This window comes from Hemiscyllium ocellatum, chromosome 20 (genome assembly GCF_020745735.1).
Source record: "Hemiscyllium ocellatum isolate sHemOce1 chromosome 20, sHemOce1.pat.X.cur, whole genome shotgun sequence".
Classification (NCBI taxonomy): Eukaryota; Metazoa; Chordata; class Chondrichthyes; order Orectolobiformes; family Hemiscylliidae; genus Hemiscyllium; species Hemiscyllium ocellatum.
In genome coordinates, this window is record NC_083420.1 from 43,753,418 (window position 1) to 43,781,359 (window position 27,942).

The window sequence follows — 27,942 nt, forward strand, 5'->3', positions numbered from 1 at the left end:
TCGATACTCTCTCTTACCACTCTCTGGGTAAAGAACTTTCTCCTGCCGAACCATTGATTATTCACTTGGAGTGCAAAAGGAGCAATACTAAAGACAAGGTAAAGGGTAAAAGCAAGATAATTATGGAAACATCCTCTTTAAATAAAAGCAAAATACCCCTGATGCTGGAATTTTGAAAATAAAAACACAATGTCCTCAAGAAGCTCAGTCTCTGGAAAGAGAAACAGAGTTAACATTCTGATTCTGCTTCAGAACAGTCCTGAATGAAATGATTGACTGGTGAAGGGACTGTTTTGAGGCATTCTTTTCCAACATATTGTACTGTTCTTTTCTAGGGATACTGAATTACATTATATAAAAGGATTAGAAATGTTTCCATGGAGTTAATCTAAAAAAAACACCAAATTATGCTTTTTTAACAATAAAGTAATCAAGAATATTGACTTGCATCTAAGTAATTTAAAAAAAAAGTAAAAACACCTCAAGGGATTCCGCAGAAGCAATTATCAAACAGTAATTGAGACGAAGCTACAGAAATAAATGCTGAGACATTGGTTAAAAGATGGTCAAAAAGGTAGGTTTAAAGAGTTACTAAAATAAGCAGAGAGAGATAAAGTGGCAATTAAATTTATGAGGGAATTCACAGCTTAGGGTGTAGACAGCTGAAGGCATGGGCAATGCAGGAGGCCAGAGCTGGAGCTGTGCCAATATGTCAGAGGACTGTTTGAAGACAACAAGATAAGGAATGGTGAGGCCATCAAGGAAAACCAAGAGTGAAAATGTACAAATTGAGCCGTTGCCAGATGGGGAGCTAACATAGGACAGCAAGGTCCGGGATAACTGGAGAGAAAGATCAAAATACACAGCGAAGGACACTACAAGGGCTGAAAGAAGAGAAACTCTAGAGGAAAGAATTATGGAAGTAACTACTTCTCATAATCAACAAGCAGATGGACTGCTTTGCTGTTCTGCCAGACATTTCTTCCCTTCTTGAATTTGTCCACGTGTTACAATGTGACAAGTGTAGCACTTCAGTCTCGTCAAGTGATCCTGAACTTGGCATCAGTTTAAGGCCTTTGGGAGAGGGTAAAAAATGAAGAGAGAGATTATACTGTCTTTAAATTCTGAGAAAGAATGAGTTGGATCAAGCCACTCGACATTGATGGATAGTTTTAGTGCATGGGTTGATAACTGAGTAATTGTCCATGACCATAAACTTGTGCTCTGCAATTTACAAAGATATAAACACTGAATCAGTGCCCAGGACATCCTCTTTCCATTTCTTTAGTAGATGTATTGACCATGGTAATTTAATCAAGATAACATGTCAATCCTTAGCAGAGTGAGGAGGCTTGGGGAGAAAACATCCAGGGATCAGCATTTGAAGGAACAAAAGAAGGAAACTCAAGAGCTCATTTGTTTGCGAAAACATTAACAAAATGCCACAGATGCTGGAAACCTGAGTACAAACAGAATAGTGGAGAATACTCAACAGGCCAAGCATTATATGAGAGAAGAGCATGTAGCTAAGATTTTAGGTCAATGTCTTTTTATTAGGTTAGATTCCCTACAGTGTGGAAATAAGCCATTTGGCCCAACAAGTCCACACTGACACTCCGAAGAGTAAACCACTCAGACTCAATTCCCTCTGACTAATGCATCTAACACTATGGTCAATTTAGCATGGCCAATCCACCTGACCTGCACATCTTTGGACTGTGGGAGGAAACTGGAGCAAACCCACACAGACACGAGGAGAACATAGAAACTCCACACAGGCAGTCACCCAAGGCTGGAATGGAACCTGGGTCCCTGCACTGTGAGGTAGCAGTGCTAACCACTGAGCCACCGTGCCACCCTAGAACAGCTCTGATCTGTTGAATACTTTCAGCATTTTCTGGCATGGAATATAATACTCTCGATCAAATAGAAAATGTGGACATTAAAGATCAGAGTTTGGGTAGTCTTACGCAGCATTATGAAGAAGTCAGAAATCCCTTCCTTGACATGGATCAAGTTGACTCTTAAGCAACACCAAAGCAAAGTTGTTGCATTGCCTATTAGGCCTAGAAGAGGGCTCTTGCCTTGAGTGATGATCATTCCTCTTTTGTGATGGCTGACTGCATGTTAAATTCCCATACTCGGTATTTTTTTACTTTATTGCATCAAAGCTGACAACGTTTGAACTGTCAATGATAGATGAATTCAGTATTGATGAAGCTGACCTGAAATTAACAGGGATATTCCCAACACAGTGCTGATCACCACTTTCAATGAAACTTCTGATGAGACGTCTGACCTGAGGAGCTGTCCTGACTATAATGCTGACTGAGCTGTTATAAATCTCCTGATTTTTCTATCCTTAGTTCAGAATAATATAATTTTAATGAAACCTATTGTTAACCTCAAGGAGAAATCGGACTTAAAAATAATTGAGTTATAATTCACTGTGTGAAGCATTTTGACATACTTCTATCTAATAGTATGCTGTAACAGGCCATGTGTATTATCTATTTTTAAAGATAAATGCATTTATTTAAATAAACACAACCTTAAATCTTCTGAAGTGGTTTAATTGCATGCTTAATTGCACTCCCTGCTCTTTCTCTGCTACTTTCAGTTTAAAATATGGCGCTGAAAGATATGATAAAGTAAGACACAGCTTGGATGTTATTATGGGCGGGATGCTGTTCAGATTATTAGAATTTCAGTCAAGAATATTCAAAGCCCAGAGTATGTATCTTGCAAACTTGATTGCTTCCTGGCCTGAATATCCGGCTGAAAGATGACAGAGTGGGCTGCAGAAGCAGGTAGATATATTCCCAGGATTCCAGGGTTTGGCAGCATGTTGGGGTTGGTGCCTGATCCTGGGGAAAGAGGAATTGATCTTTGAGAGTGGGTGTTGGAACTTGTCTGATTTCATGGGGTTTTTTTTAAGATTAGATTCCCTACAGTATGGAAATAGACCCTTTGGTCCAACAAGTCCACACCGACCCTCCGCAGAGTTACCCACTCAGACCAATTCCCCTACCCTACACTATGGGCAATTTAGCACGGCCAATTCATGTGGCCTTCACATCTTTGGATTGTGGGAGGAAACCAGACCACCTGGAGGAAACACATGCAGTCACAGGGAGAATGCCTATGTGGCATTTGCACAGTCGCCCAAGACGGAAATCGAATCCGGTCCCTGGTGCTGTGAGGCAACAGTGCTAACCACAGAGGCGCCATGCTGCCCACTGCACCACCCACCTATCCATCTATGAACTGAAGGCAATGTTAGATTGCCCAGTTCCAGGGGTGTGGACCCAGACTCCTTGTAGGAGGTAAAAGTGTGTATTTTGGAAGATGAGGCCAAGCACTGTTACTCATCCTGGATCCAATCTGTTCTGCAAAACCTCCTTCATGAGCCTGTCCTCAACTCCCTTTGGTTGCCAGGCTTTCTGGTGAAGAGGTTAAGTCAGAGGCTATCAGGTTCATTAAAACTTGTGAATTGCTTGATCATCTTCCTGGGCATGGCTTTGCTGCCCATTTCCGTTAAACCTGTAAGTGGTGATTTGAAATGGGTTGAGTGTTTAGATTTTAAAAGACTTACCTCCCATTGCCTTCCACTAAGATTTATAAGGTTCACTCCCTTATTGAACCAATCCCTAATAGTATAATGAGGGAGAAAGCATTCAGTGAATGGCTCTGCCAATAACAAATGTGGAATTCATCATCAATGAATAACTGTTGTGACTTGAATAACACTAACAGAAGAAATATAGAGCTAAACTCAGCCTGTCGTCTTTCCATTGTACGTGGTCTGGTCTTGGATGTGTTGGCCATGGATATGATTCAGTAGGTGTTTTTTTTGTCTCTAAGCTTACAAGGTTGGGAGTTTGGGTCCACTCAAGAGCCTTGAGCAACTACATGCCAACACACACTCTGAGGCAGTGAGGGCTGTTGTGAACATTGGGTCCAGCAGGACATATTGTGTTCTATCGAGAACCCAGACAAAATCAGCTTTAAATAATATATGCATATCCACTTGTTTTTATGGTGCCTTCCGAGGAGGCGAGGAAGATCCATCAGTAACTGCCAGATCATGTACATCGTTAGGGCACACCGATGCCATTTTATTGATTCAAACAAGATTGCTTCCAAAGAGGAGCATCAGTTGATTCCATGGAAAAGAAAGAACTTACAGTTCTACCGCACTGTCTGCCTCCAAACACAATACGTCTTACTTAAAATGAATGCCTCCTGTTGTAATGCAGGAAGTACACCAGCTGTTTTATATATGGTAAGTTCCAAAAACCATCTGTGTGATGATGACAAAAGACGTTTTGACAGTGATGTTGGCTGGGAGATAAGCAATCAGATTAAGGCAACTGGGCAGAATATTCCTGCTTTTCATCTGAACAATGTCACAGGAACTTTTACACCCAGGAAAGACAGACAGACAATGCATCTCCTGTGGCATAGTGTTCCCTCAATACTGAACTGCAGAAGTATCTTAGTCAACGTATTCAATCTGACCCAGAGTGCAACTCACGAGGTACAGCTAATGACTGATGGGCTTTAAGTCACAACAGCACTGGGCCCAGAAGACACTTCTCCCCACTTCCAGCAGCCTGCAACAGTGAGTAGAGTCATGGTATATATAATCAGTTGTGTTTCCTGTGGTTTAGTTCCAGTTCCACCTCAATACACTTCAGTTGATCTTGTTTCATGTGGTTTAATCCAGTCTTAACCATCTCCTTGTACAAATAATGCTGAATCATGAAGACAGAATTACTGTTAATACTGTGGATTACTGGCTGGCCAGTGCTTTAGTAAATCCAACAAGTTTAACATTTCACGCGGTTCTAATCCAGTTCCATTCTAATAAACTTCAATTCACCCTTGCTCCATCCGGTTTAATCCAGCTACAGTCTGGCCCAGCTTAGTTCATTCTATCCAATGCGGTGTTATTCTAATTCCAATTTGATACACATCCACTCAACCTTTATCAAAGTGCACCATCAGAGGTCTAGATAAACAGTTACAATCTCTTGTCCAAATTGGCAAAGATCACTGGGAGACATGAGCCAATATTTATTTTGCTGGGAAGAGCCAAAGGCTGCAGTGCAGAAAATCAGACTGTTCTGAAAGGCGTACGGAAGGTGGTGAGCCATGTTAAGAAAGAGTGACCATGAAGACAAAGGGAGGGCTCTTGTGAAAGAATGAGTGTGAATAAGGGTTGGTGTACTGGGTCTTAAATTTAACATTGCAGTGAGGAGAAGTTGGACAGGAATGTGTATGTTGGGTCTCTTGGATTTGCTGCACTTTGGGAAATTGGCCTGGGCAATTGGCCTGGAATTGGTCAATTAAGACAAGAGACTGTCCATCCTATTGGAGAGCAATGGAAGGCGGAGGACCAATAGGAAGTGCTCAGGCAGAGCAGCAGCTTGTATTTCAGATTAAGGAGAGAACTGAACCCAAATTGGCAACTTTTACCAGTTTGCAATTTTTAAAAAAATGGTCTCGACATCCAGGCCACTATTGTGGGGCTGGAGCAGTTGGTAGAAAACTACAGGGTGCCTTGTAGTCCCAGCTGTGCCCAGGCAGGCAGGGAAGGCTATAGGCTCCATCTGGAGAGCTGGCTCCCCTGTCTACCATTAGGAGGCAGCCTTGAGGCAGTGACACAGCTCCCATTGCCTCAGAGTCTGAAAGCCTGCTGAAAAATTCCAGACAACCTTTGATAAGACATATTCAAGAGAGATCTGGAACTGGCCCTTGCGGCTGAACAGATCAAAGGGTACTGAGAGAAAGTGGGAATGGGATACTGAGATTGCATGGTCAGCCGTGATCATAATGATTTGGATGTGAGCATAAGAGGTACAGTTAGTAAGTTTGCAGATGACACCAAGATTGCAAGTGTAGTAGACAGTGAAGAGGGTAACCTCAGATTACAACAGGATCTTGACCAGATGGGCCAATGGGCTGAGAAGTGGCAGGTGGAGTTTAATTCAGATAAATGCGAGGTGCTGCATTTTGGGGAAGCAAATCTTAGCAGGACTTATACACTTAATGGTAAGGTCCTAGGAAGTGTTGCTGAACAGAGACCCTGGAGTGCAGGTTCATAGCTCCCTGAAAGTGGAGTTGCAGGTAGATAGGATAGTGAAGAAGGCAGTTGGTATGCTTTCCTTTATTGTTCAATTGAGTACAGAAGTTGGGAGGTCAAGTTGCAGCTGTACAGGACATTGGTTAGGCCACTTCTGGAATATTGCGTGCAATTCTGGTCTCCTTCCTATCAGAAGGATGTTATGAAACTTGAAAGGGTTCAGAAAAGATTTACAAGGATATTGCCAGGGTGGAGCAATTGAGCTATAGGGAGAGGTTGAATAGGCTAGGGCTGTTTTCTCTTGAGCGTTGGACGCTGAGGGATGACGTTATAGAGGTTTATAAATCATGAGAGACATAGAAGGGATAAATAGGGAAAGTCTTTTTTCCCTGGGGTCAAGGAAGTCCAGAAGTAGAGGGCATAGGTTTAGGGTGAAGGGGAAAGGTATAAAGAGAACTAAGGGGCAACTTTTTCATGCAAAGGATGGTACGTGTATGGAATGAGCTGTCAGAGGAAGTGGTGGAGGCTGGTACAATTGCAACATTTAAAAGGCATTTGAATGGGTATATGAATAGGAAGGGTTTGGAGGGTTATGGGTCGGGTGCTGGCAGATGCGACTAGATTGGGTTGGGATATCTGGTTGGCATGGACGGGTTGGACCGAAGGTCTGTTTCCATGCTGTACAACTCTATGACTCGATGACATGGTGGTACAGGTTTGTAGTGCTGAATGGCCTATTCCTGAACCTATTTTCTATGTTTCTATAATTGAACTTTATAGGCCATTAGCACTCATTACCTGGATCCCCATGGCTCACTCACAGGCAGGTAGTCATTCAGCTTTCAATAAAAAATGATCAGGGTAGAATGAGAGAGGAGAGGGTAGTGGTTATGATTACACCAATAACCTGAGATGTAGACTGACTGTGCAAATTGCCACATCCGCCAGCGTCCAGACGCGTCCCCGAGTTGGGGTGGGATTCCTGACTGGAGAGTTTGTTTGAAACATAAAGGAAACATGAGGTGACAATTCCAAAAGAATTCTGTCACTACTAAAATAGAGAATGATTAAAGATGACGATGAGCAGTTGAAAACTGGAAGCAAATTTAAAGCTGGATTACTGAGCAGAAAGTATAAAAGAAAAGTTCTGGAGCCCTTAAAAAACTCAAACACTTTAGACTTGATGCAGTACTTCATATTAGTCACTATTCTAAGTGTAGGATGTCCGCAGAATGTAGGCAGCTAATCTGTACATAGAAAGATGCCACAAATATTAATGACAGAAGTGGCGCATCAGCTTATTTTAATGATGTTGGATAGGGAATAAACATTTCTCAAGACATTGGGGGAATTTGCTGGCTCCTTTTTGAATATACTGAATACATTCAACTAAGAGGACTTTGATTTGGTGTCTCACTGGGAATTCTGTGTCTCCCACAGTGCTGTACTCTGTCAGTACTGCAGTGGAGTCTCTGCTTAGCCTATTTACTTAAACTCTGCTGTGCGCTGAATCCACAATCTTAAGACAGAGTGCTCCAAACTGAGACAAGGCTATCACTTTGAAAGCTAAGAAGCTAGACTATATTTCCTCTATCACTAATGTAAACTTATATGCCTGTAACCATGCAATTAATTCTCAGCTATAAATATACCTGCTTTCTCTTCCAAGTAACTAGAGCTGATTGGATATCACACTTTTTCCTCCCATCAAATCAATTAGTTCCCTTGGATGTATTTCTGTGATCAGTGCCACAGATATCACTCCTGACCAATTTAAACATATACAAGTACAACAGGTCATATATGTAATCAGTTCAGGCAGTCTAACAGGAGAAGGTCAGGACTGCAGATCAATGTCGAGAGTGTGTCACTGGAAAAGCACAGCAGGTCAGGCAGCTCCTTCCTGATGAAGGGCTGATGCCCAAAACGTTGATTCTCCTGGTCCTCAGATGCTGCCTGACAGCTGTGCTTTTCCATCGCCACACTCTTAAACTCGGGCAATCTCATCCCAGTCTGTAGTGATTTACAGCAAGTAATTTCCAAGGCTTTCCTAAAGGGCACTCACATATTTAGAGCATGTCAACTATTTGCTAAAAGAGAATTGCTGTCCCCTGACCAATTATTGCCTCCTCTCTCTGCGGGGAAGTCAGTCTAAATAAGTAAACTTTTTTGGTCATGATGCTTCTCTTTCTTATCACTAGTGGTTTGCAATAAACCTTTGAGTAAGATAGTGGTGGAGCAGGGCTTCAGAACCCATGGCCTGTCTGCTCCATCTGCGTTTCTTGAAGTTTTTTTCTTTTTTTTTCTTTTCTCATTTTTTTAAATATTATGTCTTGTTAAAGAGTTCAGTCACCCCAGCAGCGAGTGGGCCAAGCAATGCAGATTGGAATAGGCCCAGTACCGCACACTTGGGAAGGCCCAGCAGTACAGACTCAAATAAATAGGCCCAGCAGTACAGACTCGAATAGGCCTAGCAAGACAGACTTGAATAGGCCCAGCAAGACAGACTCGAATAGGCTCAGCAACACAGACCCAAATAGGTCCAGCAATATAGACTCGAATAGGCCCAGCAGAGCAGACTTGAATAAACCCAACAATACAGACTCGAATAGGCCCAGCAATACAGACTCAAATAGACCCCGCAATGCAGACTCAAATAGACCAAACAATATAGACCCGAATAGACCAAACAATACAGACTCGAAGAGGCCCAGCAGTACAGACTCGAATAGACCCAGCAGTACAGATGTGAAGAGGCCCAGCAGAGCAGACTCGATTAGCCCAGCAATACAGGCTCGAGTAGGCCCAACAACACTGTCTCGAATATTCCCAGCAACACTGACTGGAATAGGCCCAGCAATACAGATTCGAAAAGGCCCAGCAATACAGACTCGATTCAGCTTGGCAAAGCAGACTCAAATAGACCCATCAATACAGACTTGAATAGGCCCGGCAGAGAAAACTTGAACTTACCCAGCAATATAGACTCGAATAGGCCCAGCAATACAGACTCGAATAGGCCCAGTGGAGCAAACTCGAATAGACCCAACAATACAGACTCGAATAGGCCCAGCATAGCAGACTCGAATAGGCCCAGCAGAGCAGACTTGAATAAACCCAAAATTACAGACTCGAATAGGCCCAGCAGTACAGTCTCAAATAGGCCCAGCAGTACAGTCTTGAATAGGCTCAGCAATACAGACTTGAATAGACTCAGCAGTACAGACTCGAATCGGCCCAACAGTACAGACTCGAATAGGCCCAGCAGTACAGACTCGAATAGGCCCAGCAGTACAGACTCGAATAGGCCCAGCAGTACAGACTCGAATAGGCCCAGCAGAGCAGACTCAAATAGACCAAACAATATAGACTCGAATAGGCCCAGCAGAGCAGACTTGAATAGACCCAACAATACAGACTGGAATAGGCCCAGCAGAGCATTCTCGAACAGGGCCAGCAATACAGACTCAAATATGCCCAGCAGTACAGGCTCAAATAGGCCCAGCACAACAGACTAGAATAGGCCCAGCAAAACAGACTAGAATAGGCTCAGCAGAGCAGACTCATATAGGCCCAGCAGAGCAGACTCAAATAGGCCTAGCAACACAGACCCGATTAGGCTCAGCAGTACAGGCCCGAACAGGCCCAGCAATACAGACTCGAACAGGCCCAGCAATACAGACTCGAATAGGCCCTGCAATACAGACTCGAATAGGCCCAGCAATACTGACTCGAATAGGCCCAGCAGAGCAGAGCTTAATATACCCAACAGTACAGACTCAAATAGACCCAGCAACGCATACTCAAATAGGCCCATCAATGCAGACTCGAATAGTCCCAGCAACGCAGATTCAAATAGACCCAGCAATGCAGACTCGAATAGGCCCAGCAGTACAGACTCAAATAGACCCAACAGTACAGACTCGAATTGACCCAACAGTGCAGACTTAAATAGACCCAGCAGAGCAGACTCAAATCGGCCCACAATACAGACTCGAATAGGCCCAGCAGAGCTGACTCGAATAGGCCCAGAAACACAGACTCGAATAGTCCCAGCAAAGCAGACTCAAATAGGCCTATCAATACAGACTCGATTAATCCCAGCAGAGCAGACTTGAATAGGCCCCGCAGAACAGCCTCGAATAGACCCAGCAATACAGTCTCGAGTAGGCCCAGCAACACAAACTCGAGTAGGCCCAGCAACACAGACTCGAGTAGGCCCAGCAATACAGAAACGAATAGGCCCAGCAGAGCAGACTCGAATAGATGCATCAATACAGACATGAATAGGGCCAGCAGAGCATCCTTGAATAGGCCCAGCAATATAGACTCAAATAGGTCCAGCAGAGCAGACTCGAATATGCCCAGCAGTTCCATCTTGAATAGGCCCAGCAGAGCAGACTTGAATAGACCCAAAAATACAGACTGGAATAGGTCTAGCAGAGCAGACTCGAATAGGCCCAGCAATACAGACTCAAATAGGCCCAGCAATACAGACTTGAATAGGCCCAGCAATATAGACTCAAATAGGTCCAGCAGAGCAGACTCGAATATGCCCAGCAGTTCCATCTTGAATAGGCCCAGCAGAGCAGACCTGAATAGACCCAAAAATACAGACTTGAATAGGCCCAGCAGAGCTGACTTGAATAGGCCCAGCAATACAGACTCGAATAGGCCCAGCAGAGCAGACTCGAATAGGCCCAGCAGAGCAGACTTGAATAGGCCCAGCAACACAGACCCGAATAGGCCCAGCAGTACAGACTCGAACAGGCCCAGCAATACAGACTCGAACAGGCCCAGCAATACAGACTATAATAGGCACAACAGAGCAGACTTGAAAAGACCCAATAATACAGACTCGAATAGGCCCAGCAGAGCAGAGTTTAATATACCCAACAGTACAGATCGAATAGGCACAACAGTACAGACTCAAATAGGCCCAACAGTACAGACTCGAATAGACCCAACAATACAGACTCGAATAGGCCCAGAAACACAGACTTGAATAGGCCCAGCAGAGCAGACTTGAATAGACCCAACAATACAGACTGGAATAGACGCAGCACTACAGACTTGAATAGGCCCAGCAACACAGCCTCCAATAATCCCAGCAATACAGGCTCGAATAGGCCCAGCATAGCAGACTCGAATAGACCCAACAATGCAGACACGAATAGGCCCAGCAATACAGACTGGAATAGGCCAAGCAAAGCAGACTCGAATAGACCCATCAATACAGAATTGATTAGACCCAGCAGAGCAGACTCGAATAGGCCCAACAATACAGACTCGAGTAGGCCCAGCAATACAGACTTGAGTAGGGCCAGCAACACAGATGCGATAAGGCCCAGCAATACCGACTCAAATAGGCCCAGCAATACATAATCAAATAGGCCCAGCAGAGCAGACTCGAATAGATACATCAATACAGACTTAAATAGGCCCAGCAGTACAGACTCAAATAGGCCCAGCAATACAAAGTCAAATAGGGCTAGTCGTACAGACTTTAATAGGCCCAGCAATACAGCCTTGAATTGGCCCAGCAACACAGACTAGAATAGAATCTGCCATGCAGACTGGAATAGGCCCAACAATACAGACTCAAATTGACCCAGCAATGCAGACTCGAATAGGCCCAACAACGCAGACACAAATACGCTCAGCAACACAGACTTGAGTAGGCCTAGCAATGCAGACTTGAGTAGGTCTAGAAGAACAGACTTGAATCTGCCCAGCAATGCAGACTCAAATAGACCCAGCAATGCAGACTCGAGTAAGCCCAGCAGCGCAGACATGAATAGGCCCAGTAGCGCAGACTCATGTAGACTAGCAGTGCAGGCTCAAGGCAGCTGGGACAGAGACGAGTTTGAGTTCCTGGTGACGTCCGTGTCCAGAACAGGTTCATAGATATGCCAGCGAGGTGAGCTTGAGCCCCAGTATGAGACCGGGTGGCCTCGGTGACATCTGCATTGGCGATGTAGACAGAAAGCGGGCTCATAGCGGACGAGGGTGTCAGTGGAGGCAAAATGGCACAGAAGTGGGTTGAATTTTTTCTAATTTCTTCCTTTTTTTGCCTTTCTGTTCTACGTTTTGGTTTATCTTTCTGTGCTTTGAGATCATCCCGGACACTGTACAACACTGAACTTTGTAACAAAAGACACATGACAATAAATAAACCAAATTTAAAAAAAATCAAATGAACAGTTTAAACAAAACTTCAATGTGCTTTGCACCTTATCGCATTCTCAAGGCAGTTGAAACTGATTACTTCTTAAGTGTCGTTGTTATTTTGACAAGTGAGGCAACTAAACTGTGTACAGCAAAGTAGCACAATGGTAAGTGATATGATTGTTGTGAGATTTCAGTCCAAACAAGCTGGATTGTACTGTTTATAACCTAATGGCTGTGAGACGATGCCTCCAGTCAGTACCTCACGGTAGAGGTAAAGAGAAGGTTAGTATTGTATCACATTTTTATCTCAAACATCCCCAATGGGTTACAGAAAAACAGAAGAAAATTGCATGTATTATCATTTACATTCTGAACTATCTAGCTTCACAATTGTGTTAATAATTTTTTTGTTCATTAGCATTTTGTTATTCTCATCAATTCTGTACTTGCGTTATTATTTAAATTATGACAGCCCTTTAAAGGTAAGTGTGCATGTTGTCATTGGATGCTCATCTGGTTGAGATTTCTTCTCTGGAGTGTTGTTTCTGTGCTTTTTCTTTACTGCCACAGTATCTTTTACTTCCATTGTCAGGGCAGAGTGTGGCTCTGGGGCTGATGATTGATCTGTGGTCTGTGCAGAGGAGTGTTCTGCTCGGAGAAGAGGAACAGCCTCTCTAGCCATGTATCTGCCTATGTTTGTAAAAGTCAAGCTGGTCATTCATTTCCACCAATCAAGGTGAGATAGCTCCACCGAAGTCCCAACTTGCCCAAATGCACTGACTCTTGATGAGAGTGTTGAAGATTTGTGCTTTGATTCTCCAGTGCTCACCTCTGGCAATGAGCATATTTAGCAAAAGTGACATTAGGCTTTTTGCCATTTCACCTTGGTTTTTTTTGCTCACACATTATTATTTCTGGCTTCAGTAGCTGTTTTGCTATTGGAAGAGTAATTTGGATGTCATTAGCCATTGTACTGGATTATATTCCATGTCTTTGGTTGCACGTTACTCCATTGAAATACAGCCTTTTATACATCTGTGCTGTATCTATCTGAGTCCTTTATGATTCCTTTGCCACCTCAGTCTTTCCAGTTGAGTGGAGAAAGTGTGGAAATGATGTTTGCTGTTGGATTTCCCAATCTTTTTTGAAGTGGCTCAATTCTTCACTTGAGAACGGAGGACCATTGTCGCTTATCACAAGGTCTCTAATGACAGAAGTGAGCTTTCGGGCAACCTACATTCTCACCAGTAATCATCAGAGTCATCTAGTCCACCTCCTAATAGAGTTTACATTGACAAAGTTATAAGTTCCTGATAGAATAAAGATAGCTTTATCTGTATAAGATGGCCTGTGTCTAGTTCGCTTAGTTTAGTACTTGTGAAAAGCAATGCACTGATTAATGTGGTCCTTGATCTTATTGTTCGCATTTGGCCAGCAGAGTGCTTCTCTTGCCTTCCACAGATTTGGCACCTACCTTGGTGGCTTACAAAGATAAGCTTTGGCATCTCTCTTCTCAACTCCTTAGGGATAATGACTCTATTTCCTTTGTACAAGAAGCTCTCATAGTTTGTCAATTGACCTTTGAATGCCCAATACATTCTTGTCATTGCAGGATGATGCTTTTGGGAAATTCAATACTTCATGCAACACTTGGAGAGTTGCATCTGGTTGGGTGGTTTACTTGCTATCAGCACCTTGTTTATCTGTTCGATTCAATGAGTGGAATCTTATGGGGAGCTGAGTAATGTGAGGCTCTGGTGAGATTTGTGGCTGAATTGCACAAGAAACCTCCCTCATTGTTGCAAGTAATAACCATAATTTTCTGATTTGTTTTCTAGTTAGTTACTGAGGCAGGCTGTACGAGGCTCATTTTGATCTTCTCCTGTACTATGTGTAACCTGAACACGCTTGACATTTACAGTGGTTGGTTCAAGCTGTGTACCACATCCCCAGCGTTGACAGATACGTGCCTGTTCCCTGGTTCATCTTGGTCAAGGATCAGAGAGCAGCCTCCACTACACCAGTACATCTGTTCCATTTCTCATATCATCGGTTCTACATGTCTATTTGAGTGAGATAGTTGAACTACTGCCAGTGAACAGACACTTTCCAAATACAAGCTCGGCTTTCAACTTGAAATATAAGCCATCAACACAAAGCATTCTCTATGCATCCAGTTCTCCAGTCATAGGACACTCTTCAGCTAACAAATTCTGCAGTAGATCTCCCAATGAACCTTTGTGTGGTAAGAAGGCACTGCTTCTCACATGATACCACATGTTGCAACTTTGCCCTGTCATCTTCATTGTACCGCCTCAACCAAAGTCAACAACTACAAGAAAGCAACTTTAGCTTTGTGAAAGGTCTCAAGTTCTTTAACAGGAGTGTATCGAGCAAGAATTGACACTGAGTTACGTAAGGGGACATTAAGACCAAAAAGCCTTGCAGGTTTTAAGGGAGATATTAAAGGAGCTGAGAAAGAGTGTGAGGCCCACAATGTTAATGAAAATCAGGTGCTTTTTTGACCACAATATGTAAAACGTAACAAATGTATAGCAGCTGGTTGAAAGCTGTAATTCAATCTTGCTCCTCTGCTGACGTCTAGAAATTGTTTAAGCTTTGGTCTTGTGATTATAAGATGCCACCAGAGGTGCTTAAATTAGAGTGTCGTGTGCTGATTGTCAGATATTTAAAATCTCATTGGAAACAAAGTGGAACAGCCACAAAATGGTAATACAGAGTTCACTGCCCCCAGTTACAGGGTATTAGCTTTAGAGTGTAGCTCTTTTTGTTTTCCCTTTTCTAATAATAGCATTCCATACTGCAACCAAAAATCCTTAGTAACTCCTCCTGATTTACTTTTAGAAGTGTCGTAAATATTATTCATTAGGGAAAGACAGGAGGCGTTTGCTTCAGTAAGATCTCTCAAATGGCATTGCCTATGATTGATTAATTAATTGTGGTTTCAGTTGAGTGAGCAACAATGGCCAGGGAATCTCAGCAACGCAAAATCAATTTGATTTGAGAAATGGCCAGCAGCAGTTATAACAAATTTGAGATGGCTATCCAGTTCGACAATAACAATCGCCTTGATAAGTCTGCTCCCCGCTCCTTACTTTTTAGAGTTTACCTGTGTTGCCGAAAATACATGTGACCTTTAGTGTAACATAGAACTCCCTTGTGATCTGAACAGAATTTTGTGTTCTTTGCAGCTGCCTTCCCATCCATTTCTTTAATAGGAAGATTACTTACTTTGCTATTGGATGATTTTATTTGAGATATAATATTTAAATATACCTTATTCATAAAAGCCTGTCTGTGAAATATGAATAACAATTTCAAATGGTGCCTGTGATACAAATGGATGAGAAATGTGATAGGATGACATTCCTTTTATTATACTTATCGACACATTTAACTGAATCACAGAATAATACTGGTGCAGAGTGGGCCATCATAACTATAGTATATCTTCCAAAGTTAAAAATCACACAACACCTGATGAAAGAATAAGCTTGTAACTTCCAAATAAACCTATTGTACTATAATCTCATATTGTGTGATTTTTAACTTTGTCCATCCCAGTCCAACACCGGCATCTCCACATTATATCTTTCGAAAGTACTGTTGAATTCATCCCATTTTTCCACACGTGGCCCATAGATATGACAATTTATTGCTTTTGGATTCTGAATACTTTTGAAAGATGTTATTAGGCGGTATCTGATGGGAGTATAAATTTCCTGGGCTCTGCCAAAATTTGTGGCAGAATTGGGCAAGAAATTTGGTGAGACCCATCTAACCATTCAATTGCACCTCGCTGCATCTTTTGTTTAGATTTAGATTTAGATTAGTTTAGATTACTTACAGTGTGGAAACAGGCCCTTCAGCCCAACAAGTCGACACCGACCCGCCGAAGCGCAACCCACCCATACCCCTACATTTACCCCTTACCTAACACTGCGGGCAATTTAGCATGGCCAATTCACCTGACCCGCACATCTTTGGGACTGTGGGAGGAAACCGGAGCACCCGGAGGAAACCCACGCAGACACGGGGAGAATGTGCAAACTCCACACAGTCAGTCGCCTGAGGCGGGAATTGAACCCCTGTGCCACCATGTATTTGACAAGCAGCAAGTTGCCAATTATAATTTGATAAAAGATTTAATAATGCCACAACTCATTCATACTCAGCTTCCTATCTTCTCAAAGTTGCCAAACAAGCTAGACATTGAGAATTTTTGATATGGACATCAGGGTGGGTACCTGGCACCATTAACTTGCTGTTTTCTCCCAAGGACATCTCAGGGCACACTCCAGGGATACCAGCCACATGTACCCATTATCCATGGGCAATGGCATCTGACATGTGCCAGCCTCTAAGAATTAACATGGCAATTTCTGATCCATTTACAATGCACCTCTGCACCTTAATTCTCCACCTTGGACTACACCAGCAGCTATCGTTTCAATACTGCTGCAAGGACACTATGCAGTCAGAGATCCACACCCAGCTCATGGATTGGACCAGGTTGTGCCTCTGGGCTCTTTGCTTGCTCTCATGGTGTTCGCTCACTCGGCACCTACCTTGATGCGCATGGGGTCCCTGCCTTGATTTGTGATTCTGTACTTTGCCGTCTCAACCAGAGATCTCAGGCTCACAGTTCTTCATTCTTGCCTTGCCGTTTAGCACACACACTGTTGTCAGCAGGCCTCAGTCAAATCAAGGTGGATAGCCTTCATTCAGGGATTCCTGGCCCAGTAAGTCAGGGGCAGGTTCCTATACCTGTCCAGGGGCTCAGGCACAGTCAGTCAGCAGTTAGCAGTGGTCAGAGTCAGGATGTTGTTTACATAAAAGGTTTGGAGTTGAAAAACAAGCAGCTCATTCTTGTTGCCCTCCTGTAGACTGGCTTCCTCTTGGAGTGACAGCAAGGTAGTTGTTATGGGAGATGAAGGTGTGTGGCCCAACTGTTAGTTTTGGTGTAGATGCGGTTTGTCCTGAATTAAGTGAGTGGGCAGCACAGTGCATCCTTACACGAATGCTCAATTCCTTTCATGAAAAGAATGTCATTCCATTCGCCTTCAAGACTATATGTGGTATCAGCAGATTAATGTTTGTGACACATGCACTAGAACACCCAAATCCCTCCAGGCCTCTGAATTCTGCCTTCATTCTCCATCGACGTAATACCCTGCTGCTTCTTTCCTTTTTTGTTCTTCCTGCCAAAGGGAACAACTTCCCATTTTCCCACATTATACTCATTCACTCAACTGACCCAAATCCTTCTACAGCTCCCTTTTGTCATAGAGTCATGGAGTATTATAGCATGGAAAGAGGCGATTTAGCCTATTGTGTCCATGGCTATCTACTTCTATCCCATTTTCCAGCACTTACCCTGTAGTGTGATGGGCTGTTGCATTTCAAGTGACCTTCTGAAATGGTGTAATGGCTCTACTACCATTTCAGGAGGTGAAGTCAGTAACAAAGTGTTATTAATTTAAAATTGTCATGAGCAGAATGGGGACAGAGTTTAAAAGAAATCTAATTGTAACCATGATTTTTTTTTACAGCAATGGTTTGAATGATATAGAATCCCCGCAGTGTGTAAACAGGTCCTTTGACCCAACAAGTCCACAGTGACCCTCTGAAGAATAACCCACCCAGACCCATTCACCTCTGAGTCACATGCACCTAACCTACACATCCCTGAACATTATGGGCAATTTAACATGGCCAATTCACCTAACCTGCACATCTTTGGATTGTGGTAGAAGAGACGAGAGCACCTGGAGGAAACCCACGCAGACACCGGGAGAATGTGCAAACTCCACACAGACAGTTGCCAGAGGCTGGAATCCAACCTGTATCCCTGGCACTAGGAGGCAACAGTGCTAACCACTAAGTCACCGTGCCACTCCGGTTAAGACAGAGACATTAAATCTCTTTGAAGCAGAGAGATGTTCTGGGATGGAGGGAAAGAACATGAAGCCTTAGTTCTGAATTGTTACAGCCAGGAACTGGCAAAGCTACATTGGGCTAAGTGACCTCTTTCAGGGCTGTAAAACTCTCTGCTTTTAATTACCAAGGCCTCAAAATAGAATTCAGTCTCCAATTAAAGATATTTGGCTCCATGTAAATCAATAAGTGAACAAAAGAAAGATCATATTGCATTGCAAAGTTAAAATCTTCCACCATTGGAAGTTTCAAATGATTTTGTGTTTCCTAAGGTGCAACTAAGTGAACCAGTCCCTGGTTCAGGTGAAGCACAGCCAGCAAGTACAAGCGATACTGCCAACTCTCCATTGTTATATGCCAGGGAAAGAAAAGAGATCCTCTGTTCCATGCAAATACGGGAAATATTTTTATGTTAGCAGACGGGAATAGTCAGTTCATTTCCAGCAGTAAAATGAATCTTTAATCGGACCCAAGTATTCCTTCTGGGAACTGTTTCAAAGTTCGCTTTGTATTGATTGCTATTGAAGTGCCTCCAGTGTGAAGTTGAGCTTGTTCATCCCATTTCAGTTCGAGTGACATTAAACCTGCATTTTTCTATACCTTGTGCACCAACAGGAAGACCCCCAACACTGATGCTAAATAGATGGCTGCACTAGCTTACTTTGCAGTGAAGGGGTGAAAATAAGTTGTGCGATGCCAGCCTGCTAAGTCTGGCTTCTATTCAGTGTACAGGAGTAGGAATAACACATTTATCCTGGTTTTACATTTAATTAGATTGTAGCTGATGGTAGAAATGGAAAGTGGTAAAGGCAAGATATCGTTTCAGGGCGTGATGTACCACAATATCAGATGGAGTATAAAGCAATAAATGTCAGAATGATTGTTGATAGTTTTGGGGAATTTTTATCTCCATTTGAACTGGAAAAGTCAGATGGGCAAAGATAACATGGAAGAAAAGTTACTAGAATATATCCAGGATAGTTTCCTAGAACAGCATGTTGTGGAGCCAACCAGACAGCAGGTTGTAATACACCAGATATCATGCAATGAGAAAGGATTAATCAGTAAAAAAAAACCTGTAGTGAAGGCATCCCTAGGAAGCCATGTCCATAATATGTTTAGACTTCACATTTTGTTTGAAGAAGAGGAGTGGATCCAAGACTTAAATAAGGACAATTCTGAAGGAAGAGTAAGCTAACAATGACAGCCCAATTCATTTAAGATATAAATCAATAGTGATTCAGTGGCAAATATTTAAGGTAAAATCAGGTCACTATAGTCCTGCTCCCTCATTAGAGAGAAAGGGATGACTGGTCATGGTTAACCTGAGGGTTACCCCACAGGTGAGAGGTGAGGTTGAGAAGCTAGTAGGAATTGAACTTCATGTTGCATTGCAAACCGGCCATCCAGCCAACTGATTTCCCCAAGCCCTAACTGGATATTTAAGAGTACACAGAATAGATGGGTTCTAATAGTAAGGGACAATTTCAAAGAGAGAACTTGCTATTAGTAGCTAACAAAAAAAAATTGAAGATCATATCAAACTTAAAATAAAGACATATAATTAAGCAAGTATGTGTGACAAGTTTGAAGGTGGAACAGAATATAACAGCAGCAAAGAATGACTAAAACAGTAATAAGGGAAAACTTGGAGAACAACATAAAATCAGCTAAAAATTTAAAACAAATATAGGGAGTTTCTAATGTGAGCACTGGTCCAGTAGAAAGTGAGTATAGGGAATTAATCATTGAGAATAAGGAGAACACAAATAAATTGAACAGCTATCTGGCATTACTCTGCACTAAAGGGGATGCAAGTCATATCCCAGAAATAGCTGTATTCAAGAAATGGAATAAAGGAAGGAAGGTAAGACATTTACAACCACTAAGAAGTGGCACTAAGCAAATTGTTGAGGCTGTGGGCTGACAAGTACTCAGCTGAAAATGTGTTGCTGGAAAAGCGCAGCAGGTCAGGCAGCATCCAAGGAACAGGAGAATCTACATTTCGGGAATGGTTCCTGAAGAATCCTTCTTCAGAATTCCTGAAGAAGGGCTCATGCACGAAACATAGATTCTCCTGTTCCTTGGATGCTGCCTGACCTGCTGCGCTTTTCCAGCAACACATTTTCAGCTCTGATCTCCGGCATCTGCAGTCCTCACTTTCTCCTCTGACAAGTACTTAGGTCCTGATGAACTTCAGCCTAGAGTTTTCAAAGAAATGGCTAATGAGATAACTGAGGCATTGGTTTTCATTTTCCAAAATTCCATAAATTTGGGGACAATTTCATTAGAGCGGAAAATAATAACTGTAACTCTTCTATTCAAAAAAATGATGGAGACAGAAAGCAGAAAATTGCATTCTGGTTAGCTTAGCATTTGTCATAGGGAAAATGTTCAAAGCTATTACTAAATATGTTATTAGTAAGGCATTTAGAAAAGTTCAAGGTAATTAGGGAGTCAAAATGGTTTTATAAAATTAATTTAATGTTCAGTTAATTTATTGAAATTCTTTTTTAAACAATGTAACATGTGCTGTGAATAAATGAGAATGGTGGATGTTCTGCACTTCGCTTTCCAGAAGGCATTTGGTACATTGTCACATAGAGGTTTATTGCTGAAAATAAAAGCTTGTGCTGAGGAGGTTAATCTATTGGGATGGATAGAAGGTTGCTAACTAAATGAAGAGAGAGAGTAACCATAAATTTATCATTTTCCGGTTAGCAGGATGAAACAATTGGTGTGCCACATTATCAATGGTGAGGCCGAAACGATTTACAACTGACATAAATGACCTGGCTAAAGGGACAGAAGATATGGTTGTGAAATTTCCTGATGTCATAAAAATAGGTAAGAAGGTAGGATCTGAAGACTACAAAAGGCTGCTATCAAGAGATATAAATAGGCTGAGTGAGTGGGCAAAGATCTGCCAAATGGATTATACAATGGGAATATGTGAAATTATTCATCTTGGCAGGGAGATTTTAAAAAAGCTGTATTTTCTAAGAGATTGCAGAGCTCTGAGCTACAGAATGATCTGGGTGCCCTAGTGCATGAATTGCATAAGGCTAGGACATAGGTGCAGCAAATAGCTAGGAAAGCTAATAGAATGTTATTGTTTATTACATTGGTGAAACCTCATCTAGATTACACTCTGAAGAATTGGCCTCCTTTAGATAAGGAAGGATTTAAATACATTGGAAACAGTTCAGAGAAAGTTTCCTCCACGAATACTCGAATGGGTGGATTATATACTGAGGAAAGATTAAGTTGTATTCACTGGAGTTTAGAAGAGTCAGAGATGACTTGAATAATGAAACATATGAAATCCTGAAGGGACTTGATACTTGAGTCTAAGTAGAAAGAATGTTCTGCCTTCTGAGAGAATCTCGAATTAAGAAATTGTTTTCATAAATCAGGGGTTGCTCGTTTAATCCGGAGACAAAGAGAATGTTTTCCTCATGGAATTGTTGGAGTTTCTTTTCTCAAGATCTTTCATTGATCCAGGTGGGATTTGTTATTCCAGGGAATGATTGATGGGCATCCCACTGATGGTCAGCAATACAACAAAATCTGTTGCTCTGAATTTTGAATATTTTAAATGACCTCATGTGTTGCCCTTTGTGAGCTTTCCGTTTCCACCACCTCCATATACTTCATATTAAAATTCCAAAAGATCTGTTTTTTTCCTTTTAAGGTTCTAGCTCTCTAGAGGAAATTAACACTGCTTGTGTTTCTTAACTCTACCAAATATGTTTGATGATCAATCTGTCTGCATTCTCATTCTGTGTCCTTAAGTTTCCAGGTATTTTCAAAGTTTAGAAGTGAGTGAAAATCTGCTCTGTCTTTTTCAGAGATTGTACTGTCTTGGCTAGCCCACACCACTTGCTGCTTGTATTGTGTTAAATTATATCTATTGTCTTGTTCACATTCCCATTCATTAGTACAGCATCACTTTCTGAACTGAACATCATTGAGGATCGTGCGTTTTGTGGGCAGGTTCAGTAGTTATGTGATCAGGCATTAAAATGAACATTCCCACTGTGGAAATATTTTCATCTGCGATTGTAAAGAAGATTTATAAAAAGCAATTCCAATATAGATATGATAGGCTGGAGGTTCTCCATTTGCAATGGAAAATTCTACGATAGAGATGAGCATAGATAGTTGCTGGTTAGACCAGGAGGCAAGCTGTCGATGAATTATGCAAGAGAGGCAGATGGAAATCATTCATGTATATTGTCCAAATGATCATTTCAGACATTTTCATCAACATGAATTCTGTTTAAAAGGAAACATAAATTTACAATTTCCTACTATATGACATGTGGCTCAGAGTTTGTCATGAACAGCAAACTTAATCAGTATTGCATATATATTTATAAAAGTATGAGTTCATCTGTTGGCGTTTATCTGTCTGGATTTATTACCAAACCAATTTGCCCCAAACAAAATGACATTAGACCTTCTGCTTGAACCACAACAGTCTAGAGGGTGATGGTACTCTTAAGTAGAGAGTCCCAAGGATTCAGCGCAGTGGACACTAAGGATATGATGATGCATCTAAATGTGGTAGTGCCTGACTTCAAAGGAAATTTAAAGATTATAATGATCCTGTGCACATTCTTTAATTGGCCTTCGAAACATTTCTGTCAAGCATTTGAAAATGGATGGAGAATTGCCATCTAAAATGCTCTACATATCAGACGCAGTCTATATTTCCTCACCCTGTGCATTTCAGTTGAATGTCCACTGAGTTACCAGTTACAACCAGTCAATATTAAGTCAGGCTCTAACTATTTTTGGGATTTTAAGAAATAGATGTTCGTTCTCGTGCAATTGAGCTTGCAATTTCCCATTGAAGGTTTGACCACACATAGTTGGAGGGTTGTACACATGTACTTGGTCTCTTCAATAGTATGACCACTCAATCTGTTGTCCTCCTATTTGCAGAATGGCAATAATAGTTCAATTGCCTTCCAATTAGCTATGAATTGTGGGCAAAGCAATAGAACTGAACATCACCTTTGCTTTCAATGTGTCAGCCAGTGTGTGATTGCCTTTCCATCCTGTTGTGAGTAATGAAGTTGATGCATTGCCTTATTGGATGTGACAGGCCCAGTACATAAAGATTAGTTGTGCTGTAATTAAATGTGCTGTAGCCAGCAGAATGTTTGCTGATATTACTTCATGCAGAAGTAGCGATGGTAGCAACTGTGATTGTGTTGCTTTTCCCCAGTTTGGCCCTTCAGAGACAAAGCAGCACAATTGTGTTGCTGCTCAAACTGCTGTGAGAAAGACAAAAAATAAAATCTATAATTATGTTCTACCTTGTTTGCTCCGTCATAGGACAACTTACATTTCAGGGAGTCTCAAGGTTTGTCATATTTACAGGTAATTTCTCTAAGGTCCCATCTACCTTCTCAGGTGAAGGTAAAGCATACCATTGAACTATTCCAACAAAGACAGGAGCTTTTCCTGGTCCAATGTTTATCCCTCAAATATTATCATTATCATATTGTTGTTTATATCAGCTTTGTTTGCTCAAATTGGCTGGTGCATTTTGTACTTTTCAGTAGCCAAAACACTTCAAAAGTGTTTCAATGGCTCCAAAGTCCTTTGGGACTAGCTGAAGATGCTCAAACAGCTACCTAATGGAAGCATTTCTCTGTATTCCTTTCTTTCTTCCAATGTGATTGACAGTGAGGGAGAGAGTGGGTTGGACATTCATGTCAATTACAGGATGATAAACTAGGATCAATTAACAAATCCCATTGAGAGCATTCACATAATTCAAAGCTCATGCAATGCACAATTTGCTTGACAAACGGCAGCAGAGGGAGAGAGGGACATGATACAGCAAGTTAAAGAAAAAGTTGATCCGAAAGCCTGTCACTGATTGCCAGTTAGCCTGTCATCTGGATTGCATTGATTTTTGTCAGTAATGGCCTTTCTTTGAGAAAGACTAAGAGAGGATAGTTAGCGAAGAACTTATTCCAGTAATATTGTCAGCATGTTAACTTGGACAGTGTGGTTATTTTAAAACAGCTTAAAAATAGATATTTTTTCCAGCAGAAAGTCTCATGTGTGAATCATGTCATAGTTAATTACCAGTGGACTCCAGTTTTCAAGTCATGTCACTAAGTAACCAATAGAAATAGTTTCTCTCTGCCTTGTAGGGAATACAACTCCACTTCCTTAAGCCTAGAAAGTATAGGTAAGCTTGGAAAGACTCAAAGCTTGCAAGCTGCCAGTATTTAACCAAATAAAACCCTCACAACGTATCAATACAGAGCACAAGCTTCACACGCCTCTTCAGAGAGGATCAGGCTAACCATTCTTATGGGCTTTTAAGATTGTCTTCCAACCTTAAAACATTAATATTTTTGCGTTCTTCTGATTCTGACTTGTTGCTCAATCCTAATTTTCATTCTCCTATCAAAAGTCGTTATCTCAATATTAGACTCTTTGACCAAACCAAAGTTATCTGTCCCAAAGCCACCTGTCCCAAAATTATTTCATGTGATGTCAAATCTTGTCTGATAAATGCCTTTGCATTTACATTAAAAATTCACAGAGTCATAGAGATGTACAGCATGAAAACAGACTCTTCAGTTCAACTCATCCAGGCTGACCAGATATTGTAACCTAATCTAATCCCATTTGTCAGCATTTGGCCCATATCCCAAGAAACCCTTCCTATTCATGTACTCATCCAGATGCCTTTTAAATGTTGTCATTATACTTCCTCTGGTAGCTCATTCCATACATGCTCTATCCTCTGTGAAAACATTTCCCCTGACGTCCATTTTAAAACATTCACCTCTCACTTTGAACTTATGTCCTCTAGTTTTGGACTCTCCTACTTTGGGAAAAGATCTTGGCTATTCACCCATGTCCCTCGTGATTTTAGAAACTCCTCTAAGGTCATCCCTCAATCTACAACGCTCCGGGAAAACAGCCCCATCCTATTCAGTCTCTCCCTATAGTTGTAACCCTCCAACCGTGGCAACATCCTTGTAAATCTTTTCTGCACCCTTTCAAGTTTCACAACATCCTTCTGAAAGCAGGGATAGCTAAACCGGGTCGAGTATGTTCAGCCTGTTTTCAGTGGAATTTAACTTTATTGAAATATACAAGATTCCTTGAGGGCCTGACAGGGTAGACATCGAGACCTATAAATGCAGGAGCATAGTTCCTTGAAAGTGGGGTCGCACATAGAAAGGACAGTGAAGAAGGCATTTTGCATGCTTGTTTTCATTGGTCATAACATTGAGTATAAGAGTTAGGATACCAAGTTGCAGCTGTACAGGACATTGGTGAGACCTCTTTTAAATACTGCATTCAATTCTGATCACCCTTCTATCGAAAGGATGTTAAACTTGAGAGCATGCAGAAAAGATTTACAAGGATGTTACCTGGACTGGAGGGCTCAATCTGTAGAGAGAGCTTGAATAAGCTGGAACTCTTTTCTCTGGAATGTCAGAAGTGAAGGGGTGACCTTATAAAGATTTATAAAATCATGAGAGGCACGGATAGGGTAAATAACCAAGGTCTTTTTCTCAGGGTAGAGGAATCCAAAACTAGAGGGTACAGGTTTAAAGTGAGAGGGGAAAGATTTAAAAAGGTGCTGAGGGGGGTAACTTTTCCACTCAGAGAGATGTGCACGCATGGAATGAGCTACAGATGCAGTTTTATGTGGATAAATGTGTGGTTATCCACTTTGGTGGCAAGAACAGGAAGGCAGATTTCTATCTGAATGGAGTCAAGTTAGGTAAAGGGGCAGTGCAACGAGATCTAGGTGTTCTTGTATATCAGTCAATGAAAGCAAGCATGCAGGTACAGCAGGAAGTGAAGAAAGCTAATAGCATGCTGGCCTTCATAACAAGAGGAATTGAGTATAGAAGCAAAGAGGTCCTTCCACAGCTGTACATGGCCCTGGTGAGACCGCACCTGGAATGTTGTGTGCAGTTTTGGTCTCCAAATTTGAGGAAAGACATTCTGGCTATTGAGGGAGTGCAGCGTAGGTTCACGAGGTCAATTCCCGGAATGGCAGGACTATCTTACACGAAAGATTGGAGTGACTGAGCTTGTATATGCTTGAGTTTAGAAGGCTGAGAGGGGATCTGATTGAGACGTAATTATTAAAGATTATTAAAGGATTGGACACTCTGGAGGCAAGAAGCATGTTTCCGCTGATGGGTGAGTCCCGAACCAGAGGACACAGTTTAAAAATAAGAGGTAGGCCACTTAGAACAGAGTTGAGGAGAAATTTCTTCACCCAGAGAATGGTGGGTGTATGGAATGCTCTGCCTCAGAAGGCAATGGAGGCCAAGTCTCTGGATACTTTCAAGAAAGAGGTGGATAGAGCTCTTAAGGATAGTGGAATCAAGGGTTATGGGGATAAGGCAGGAACAAGATACTGATTGAGGATGATCAGCCATGATCATAATAAGTGGTGGTGCTGGCTCGAAGGGCAGAATGGCCTACTCCTGCTCCTATTGTCTATTGTCTACCAGAACAAATGGTGGAGGCTGGTACAATTAAGACATTTAAAAGGCATCTGGTTGGGTATGTAAATAAGAAGGGTCTGGAGGGATATGGGCCAAATGTTGGCAAATGTCCATATTACAGAGGGGGAAGTGCTGGTTGTCTTGAAACACATAAAAACGGATAAATCCCCAAGACCCAATCAGGTATACCCTACAATGTTGTGGGAAGCTAGGGAAGCGATTGCTGGGCCCTTTGCTGAGATATTTGTATCATCGACAGTTACAGGTGAGGTGCCGGCAGACTGGAGGTTGGCAATCGTAGTGCCACTGTTTAAGAAAGGTAAAGATAAGTAAGGAAACTATAGACCGGTAGTGAACAAGTTGTTAGAGGGAATCCTGAGGGACAGGATGTGTGTGTATTTGGAAAGACAAGGACTGATTAGGGATAGTCAACATTGCTTTGTGTGTGGGGAATCATATCTCACAAATCTGATTGAGTTTTTTGAAGAAGTAACAAAGAGGATTGATGAGGGCAGAGTGGTGGACGTGATCTATATGGACTTCAGTGAGGCATTTGACAAGGTTCCCCATTGGAGACTGGTTAGCAAGGTTAGATCTCATGGAATACAGGGAGAACTAGCCATTTGGATACAGAAGTAGCTCAAAGGCAGAAGACAGAGGGTGGTGGTGGAGGGTTGTTTTTCAGACTGGAGGCCTGTGACCAGTAGAGTGCCACAAGGATTGGTGCTGAGTCCACTACTTTTTGTCATTTACATAAATGGTTTGGATGTGAACATTGGAAGTATAGTTAGTAAGTTTGTAGATGACATCAAAATTGGAGGTGTAGTGGACAGATTACAATGGGATCTTGATCAGATGGGCCAATGGGCTGAGGAGTGGCAGATGGAGTTTAATTTAGATAAATGTAAGATGTTGCATTTTGGGAAAACAAATCTTAGCAGGACTTATACACTTAATGGTAAGGTCCTAGAAGTGTTGCTGAACAAAGAGACCTTGGAGTGCAGGTTCATAGCTCCTTGAAAGTGGAGTCACAGGTAGATAGGATAGTGAAGAAGGCGTTTGGTATGCTTTCCTTTATTGGTCGGATGGGGAAAGTGAGGTCTGCAGATGCTGGAGATCAGAGCTGAAAATGTGTTGCTGGAAAAGTGCAGCAGGTCAGGCAGCATCCAAGGAGCAGGAGATTCGACGTTTCAGGAATCTGAAGAAGGGCTTATG